Here is an 8,886-nt window from a genome sequence, read left to right as displayed (position 1 = left end):
AGTGTTGTACTAAGATGGGATTGAGAGGCTCTTGCCTGCAAAGGTGTGATAATCTGATTCATTTCTTTTGATTATTGTTTGTTTACGTTAGGAAAATTGTGATTCATCTGGGAGATGATACGGCCCATACGTTTGCTTGATTGTGGAGATTTTTCCTGAGTTTTTCTCTTTTCCATTTGTTTCTAGGATACAAAATTAGTTTGGTTAGAAAAGAGAATGAAATATGTATTTATCTAAATAATTTATATAATTAGTTTTATTATGGTAAAATCAGTTGTAAGAAATTAAGTAGATAATTTTTTCATCACAATATTTATGATGTCTTATAATTTTAATTATGATTTATTGAGAGGAAAATAATATAGTAATATCAACAATATTAAAATGATAACATCGACAATGCTAACTTTATGACAATACTAATTTCAATTATGGGCAAAATAAATTAATACAGTAGAAGTAATTTATTGATCGGATCGATAAATAAATCACATATGAGGAAATAAATTCATATCTATATTTGTATCCTTTCTAAATAAATGAGACAATATAAACATATTTACAAAGATAGAGAAGAATAAATTTACAACATTGAGTATTATTCAGTGGAGAACAAATTAATCAAATATTAAAACCAAATAAGCTAAATTTATGGGTAAACAGTAAATAAATAAATGAATCTATATGAGTAATTGATTGTCTTCAATTTTTTCTGTTATAGGTGAGGAAAAAAGTTAAGTCCTGCTATAACAAATGCTAACGACATAGGGTTTGGAAAAAGAAAGAAAAAAAAAGATTAAGAAAGTGCTAAGATAATAACAAATGAGTAATTCAATTGTGAACAGAAAAAAATGATTATAGATAAATATGGAAAAGTTTCGGTATATTGTAACTGTGGTTAAGATATATATTGTAATGAGCAAGTTGGTTATAATGAAATGCAAAAGAAGGGAAAAATGGAAGGGCAACGTAGTGTGCAACGTAATGAGCAAAGGTAGACAGATTTAAGGGAAGATCTATTGGTCGTGCAATTTGGGATCCTCATTTTGGCCAACCAACTATGGAAGCTTTTACTCGATGGGGTGCTCTTGGCCCAGTGAATATCGCTTATTCTGGTGTTTATCAGTGGTGGTATACAACATGAGATGAGAAAAATGACACACCAATGGCAAAGCAAACGAACCAAAATGCTCTTGCACCATAAGAGGAAGATAGCGGTATGGTAAAATGGGAGAAGATAAAAGATGAAAAAAGTATTAATTTACTTTGTAATGAGCAAAGGCAGCCAATTTGAGGGTTCAATGCTTAACTTTTGTTATAATGAGTGAAGGCAAACACGTTTAAAACAAGCGAAGTAGCAGAGGAGAATGGAATTAAATCAGAATATATGAAAGATGTAAGAAATAATAATGGGATTGGATGATATAAAAGATTGAAGAAGCTTGTATTTAGGATAAATAAAAGAAGTGTAAAAGGGTTGTGGTCAAGAGTAGAAAGCAGGGAAAGTAGTTGAAGTAAAATGTCAAATTATTCAAAATATTAGTTGATTAAGTAATAAGAGAGGAAAAAAAAGAATAAGTAAAATTTAAAAGTGTTCAAAGATTGCTAAGCAGATGAAAAAGATTTAAGTGATTGAAGATGATAACAGCAAAACGAAATAAGGGAATATAGTATTAGGGAAGAGTAGACATTGTTGGAATATAAGAGAGTAAAAAAACTTAAAGGCATATGTATAACAAAGGGGAAAAAATGCTAGGGAAAAAAAGAGAAGAAAAAAAAAATAAAAAAGAGCCAATAAGTTGTATAAGTAAAACTTAGAAAATGAGATGGATTAAAATGATAAGGAGACAAAAGATCTGGAATGAGTAGAAAAAAATATAAAATGATATGAGTAATTTTTAGATAAATTATATAACATTAAAAACATAAAAAGTAATTGCAATCATGATCGCCACATAAAAAGGGAGTAGAGAAGGGTATAGAAAAAAGAATATAACCGTGAAATTAACCTATGAGATTCAAACTGACGAAGCAAGTTTTACAATAGAGTCAAAACGAGATAAAATAATAAAGTCAATTTGCGAGAAATAGAGAAACTAAATTCTTATATTGGAGAAAGGAACAAAAAATAAAAAGGAAGACTAAAAAGGTTGTATAGCAGAAGAAGAAAAAGAACACAAAATCAGTAGTCCATTACATGGATAAGAGTAATATGCGTCTGGATAGTGATTAAGTTTTAGTCAATGTTAAGTAGAGATATAAGGTTAATGGTAATAATTATTATTAATTAAAAGAAGTTTGCCAACGTTTATTAAGAATTAATAGAAATCTTTTCCGATGGTTTTGCTTGACTACATATTAAGAAAAATAGAGATGACTTATTTTAACATCTGATATAGAAAAGTAATATGTATATTGCAGGCAACAATTGCTAAAGAATTCTAGATAGGAATTAATAAACGTACCTCAAACGCTACAAATTTTCCTCAAACTGTGCTATATAAGTTAGCCAATGCTAAGCAGCAGGCAGCTATACACAACTAACAGGGCAGGACAACGATTGTAGCAAGCCTTATAAAATACAAAGAATTGAGTAAGAAAATGAATTAAAAACAGAAGAAGGAAACAATAAAATTAAAAAACTAAAGGGCACAGTTATATTAACATTTTTATATATTAGGTATGGCTCAGATATGTAATATTTTCAGCAATGTGTGATAGTTAAGTTGTGGTTGCCTGCTAAGGACAACTTTGTAGCTACGTACTAAGGGCAACTGCAAAAAAAAAGGATGATATTATATCTATCACACAAATTGTAGCTTATATATGATGCAAAATAAATAGGTGGAGTAATATATAAAATTCTCCAGAAACTACCAGGTGAATAAAAAAGGAAAATGATCAAAAAAAGAAAAGATAGGACATAACAAAATGATAAAAATTGTCACCTATACAAAAAGAAGACCAAAAAAACCTAGAGAAAAAGGAAAAGTGCTAGAAACCAATGATTAGAAAAGAAATAACCAAAACCGCTTTAACAAATGGAAATAGTAAAGAGAAATACATGAACAATAACACAGACAGAGAAAAGGTCAGCAGTGGAAAAAAGAAATTTTATGTGACAATGTATAATATTTGAATAAGATAATAGAAAAAAGGTGATCAACACGGATACGATAAGTGAAAATAGCAAAGATAAAAACATTATAAAATTCAATTGAAAAACAATGAATAAAATGAAAATCAATTTAGGAAAAGGACATTCATAGTAATCTTTGGACAAATTATTTAAAACTTAAAATACCAAAATGAATCATTATCATCATTGCCACATAGATCAATTTATTAAAGCTAAAATAGACAGATAAATATATATTTCTATATATGTATATATCTGTTTGTGTACATATGTATATGAATAATTAAGTAAGTAAATAAGTGAAATAAAAAAAGAAAGAAAAGGCAAGCTTAAAAAATGAAAAAACATAGTTATAACAATATTTTTATATAGTAATAGTGGTTCAGATATGAAATACTTTTAGCATTGTGTGATAAATAAGTTGTGGCTACCTATTAAGGGCAATTTTGTAGCTACTGCTAAGGGCAACTACACAACACTATAAGATATTATATTTATCACACATATGATAATTTTACGTGATACAAAGTGAGTAAATGGAGTAATATATAATGTTGTCCAAATATTACTAAGTGAATTAAAAAAAAAGTGCAAAAGAAAACAAAAAGGAACGAGAGAGAGAGAGAGGAAAAAAGATTAATATTGATAAAGTAACGAAAACTATAATCTGTTTCCCTGGAAATCAAAAGAAACTAGACTAAAAAGTAGTAAATGGGATTATAGGAAAACCATAAATATCATAAGAGTAGTAAAATAAGATAATAGGGGTATTTTTTTTGCCATTAAATAGGAACGGTAATATAGAAGAAGGAAAGGTCAATAATGGAAAAAGAGATTTAATATAACCATGGATACTTTTTTAGTAAAATAATAAAAACCAAATGCTCAAAATCATTAGAATAAGTAAAAAAAAAAAAAAAATGAGGACAAAAACTTTATAAAATCCAATTGAAAATTAATGAGTAAGTTAAAAATCAAATTAGAAAAAGGATATTCATAGGAATTTCTGGAAAAATTATGTACAACTCAATACATCAAAATTAATTACTATCATCATTGCCATGTAAAGCAACTTACCAAGACTAAACTAATACTAAATAGGTAGAGAAATATATATATATATATATATATATATATCTATATATATGCATGTATACATCATCATAAAACAAATGAAATAGTGAATGCATAAGGACTACTTTCTAAGCAAATACAAAGAAAAAGGACAAATAATAGTAAATATCAATACTATCCTAGTAAATTAATGATCCAACGTCAGGAATATGAATTAAGCCAGATTAAAGGGAAATAAAATAATAAAAGATCATGAGCAAAACAATATGGTAAAATGAGAGAAGATAAAAGATGGAAAAAGTATTAATTTGCTTTATAATAAGCAAAGGCAGTTATTTTGAGGGTTCAATGCTTAACTTTTGTTATAATGAATGCTGGCAATAACGTTTAAAACAGGTAAAGCAACAAAGGAGAACGGAAGAGAGAATGGAATTAAATCAGAATGTATGAAAGATCTAAGAAATAATAATGAGATTGGATGATATAAAAGATTAAAGAAGTCTGTATTTAGGACAAAATATAAAAAGTGTAAAAGGATTGTGCTCAGGAATGGAAAACAGGGGAAGTAGTTGAAGTGAAATATCAAGTTATTCAAAATATTAGTTGATTAAGTAATAAGAGAGGGAAGAAAAAAAGAATAAGTAAAATTTAGAGGTGTTCAAAGATTGCTAAGTAGGTGAAAAAGAATTAAGTGATGGAAGATGATAAGACCAAAAATAAATAAGGGAATATAGTATTAAGGAAGAGTAAACATTGTCAGAATATAAGAGAGTAAAAAAAACATAAAACCATATGTAGAACAGTGGAGAAGGAAATGCTTGGGAAAAAAGAAAAGGAAAAAGAAGGCAATAAGTTCCATAAGTAAAACTGAGGAAATGAAATGGATTAAAAAGAAATCCAAGAGAAATATATTAAAATGATAAGGACACAAAAGAACTGGAATGAATAAAAAAATATAATATATAAAATGATGTAAGTAATTTTTAGATAAATTATATAACATTGAAAATATAAAAAGTAATTGTAATCATCATCGCCACATAAAATGGGAGTAGAAAAGGGTATACAAAAAGGAGCATAACAGTGAAATTAACCTATGAAATTCAAACAGGCGAAGCAAGTTCTACAATGGAGTCAAAAAGAGATAAAATAATAAAGTCAATTTATGAGAAATAGAGAAACTAAATTCTTATATTGGAGAAAGGAACAAAAAAGAAAAAGGAACACTAAACAGGTTGTATAACAGAAAAAGGAAAAGAACATAAAACCAGTAGTCCATTACATAGATAAGAGTAGTATGGGTCTGTATAGAGATTAAGTTTTAGTTAATTTTAACTAGAGATATAAGGTTAATGGTAATAATTATTACTAATTAAAAGAATTTTGCCAACGTTTATTAACTACATATTAAGAAAGATAAATATGACTTATTTTAACATCTGACATAGAAAAATAATATGTATATTGCAGGCAACAATTGCTAAAAAATTCTAGATAGGAATTAAAAAACATACCTCAAACGCGACAAATTTTCCTCAAACTCTGCTATATAAATCAGCCAACGGTAAGCAGCAATCAGCTATACACATCTAACAAAGTGGGACAACAATTATAGGATGCCTTATAAAATACAAAGAATTAAGTAAGAAAATGAATAAAAAACAGAAAAGGAAACAATTAAATTAAAAAACTAAAGGGAACAATTATAGTAACATTTTATATATTAGTTATGGCCGAGATATGTAATTGTTTTAGCAATATGTGATAGCTATGTTGTGGCTCCCTGCTAAGGGGAACTTTGTGGCTGCCTACTAAGGGCAACTGCACAAAAAAGGATGATATTTATCTATCACACAAATTGTAGCTTATATATGATCAAAAAAAGAAAATGATAGGACGTAACAAAATGATAAAAACTGTCGCTATACAAAAAAGAAGATCAAGAAAACCGAGAGAAAAAGAAATAGTGCTAGAAACCAATGATTAGAAAAGAAATGACCAAAACCACTTTAACAAATGGAAATAGCAAAGAGAAATACAGGAACAACAACATATCAGCAATGGAAAAAAGAACTTTTATGTGACTATGGATAATATTTGAATAAGATAATAGAAAAAAGATGATCAAAACGGATACAATAAGTGAAAACAACAAAGATAAAAACATTACAAAATTCAATTGAAAAACAATGAACAAAATGAAAATCAAATTAGGAAAAGAACATTCATAGTAATTTTTGGACAAATTATTTAAAACTTAAAATATCAAAATCAATCATTATCATCATTGCCACATAGATGAATTTATTAAAGCTAAAATAGACAGATAAATATATAATTCTATATATGTATATATCTCTGTGTATGTATATGAGTAATTAAGTAAGCAAATAAATGAATTAAAAAAAAAGGAAAGGCAAGCTTATAAAATGAAAGAAACATAGTTATAACAATATTTTTATATAGTAATTGTGGCTTAGATATGGAATATTTTCAGCAATATATGATAAATAAGTTGTGGCTACCTACTAAGGGCAACTTTATAGCTACCTGCTAAGGACAACTGCACAACACTGTAAGATATTATATTTATCACACATATGATAATTTTTATGTGATACAAACTGAGTGAATGGACTAATATATAAAGTTGTCCAAAGGAAAGAGAGAGAAAAAAAATTAATATTGACAAAATAACAAAAACTATAATCTATTTTCCAGGAAATCAAAAGAAATTGAGCTAAAAAGTAGTAAATGGAATAGTAGGAAAACAATAAATATCATAAGAATTGTAAAATAAGATAATAGGGGGTTTTTCCCTTTTTTTGGCATTAAATAGGAATAGTAATATAGAAGAACGTAAGGTTAGCAATGGGAAAAGAAATTTTATGTTACCATGGATAATATTTTAGCAAAATAATAGAAACCAAATGATCAAAATCAATAGAATAAGCAAAAAAAAAAAAAAAAAGGGGTGGATAAATATTTATAAAATCCAATTGAAAAACAATGAATAAGATCAAAATCAAATTAGAAAAAGTCTATTCACAACAATTTTTGGAGATACTATATAAAACTCAAGACATCAAAATTAATTACTATCATCATTGCCATGCAAAGTAGCTTACCAAGAGTAAACAAAGACTAAAATAGGTAGAGAAATATATATATATATATATATACACACACATATGTATCTGTATATATATGCATGTATACATCATCAGAAAACAAATGAAACAATAAATATATAAGGACTACTTACTAAGCAAATAGAAAGAAACAAAGGACATATAACAGTAAATATTAATACTATCCTAGCAAATGAATGCATCCAACCTCAAGGATATGAATTAAATAGATATGGATAGTGAGTATGAACTGTACCTGGAAAAGTATAGATAACGACTTAAATCTGAAATGTCAGCCAACTAGATGAAAGCAAGAGTGAAGGGCTCATAAATAAGATAGTCAAGTATTAAGTAAGGTTGAGCACTAAATGATAGACTGGCTAAAAGAGCAACAAATGATGTAAACTGAGATAGGGAAGCAATGGGTGAAAGAGGAGAAAGAGAAATGGGCACATGTATTATAACACCATCGGCAGGGACATTCTTAAATATAGAAACAGAGAGCAAATGCACCACCTCTAAGGAGATTACACGTAAAACAGAAAGTCAGTGGATAGGATATAAAAAACTAAAACTCTTAAATTAAGTAATAAGAATAATACATTATCAAAAGAAAACCGGGAAAAAAGGAACCGCAGAAGAGGGAAAAACATAGTAATCACCTGAAAAAAAAAAGAACAAAACAGGAAAGAAAAGAAAGAAATAAGAACAACAAAGGGGGAAAAAATTACCAGAGGAGGAAATGAAGAAAGAGAAAAGAAGGGAAAAGAAAAGCAATCAAATTTTTTTGGCCCAAAAAATTGCTTTTCCATTGCGAGAAAGATAAGAATAAAAGATTCTTTTAATATTTCTATAGTAACATAGGTACACATGATCAACGTGGTAGGGCAAATAAGAATTACAGATATTATAAGTCATTACCTTAATAAATATGGGAAACACAATAAAAAGAAACGTTGGTAACAGGAGGGAAAACAAACTGAGCATGCAATCTTTTAAAATTACTATACCCATCAAGAAATAAATCAAAATGTAATTCTCTAAAACCACAGGAAAAAAATAAATGAACAGAATAAACATGCAAAATCAAACAAAGCGAAAAAAGATATAAGCTGAAACGAAGAATGAGACCAACATCAAACATAACTACATCAGCAAACACATAAATAAAAACATAATAGAGTAAAATCACAATAGGAAATTAAACCAATGCTATAAATGTTGGGAATAGTGTCCTAGAAGCATGAGATGTAAAAGGATATTTATTATTTATTTAATAAAAGAGTTTATTCATCATTTTATGTGCATATATTTATGAATATTTTATGAATATCAAATAAAATTCCTTGATTATTTATGTAACCTTAAACATGGTATATAAGTGTTGTATACGAGAGGATAATGTTTAAGGATAATAATCAAAAGTAATTGTTCATAATGAATTTAATTAAAGTTCGGAATCTTTAATTAAAACATTATTAATACATGTCATTCCCATTTAGAATGGAACGGTGTTATCCGCACTGTTAATATGGCGAGATA

Source organism: Morus notabilis, unplaced genomic scaffold (assembly GCF_000414095.1).
Source record: "Morus notabilis unplaced genomic scaffold, ASM41409v2 Scaffold1378, whole genome shotgun sequence".
NCBI lineage: Eukaryota > Viridiplantae > Streptophyta > Magnoliopsida > Rosales > Moraceae > Morus > Morus notabilis.
This window is presented reverse-complemented; position numbering follows the sequence as displayed.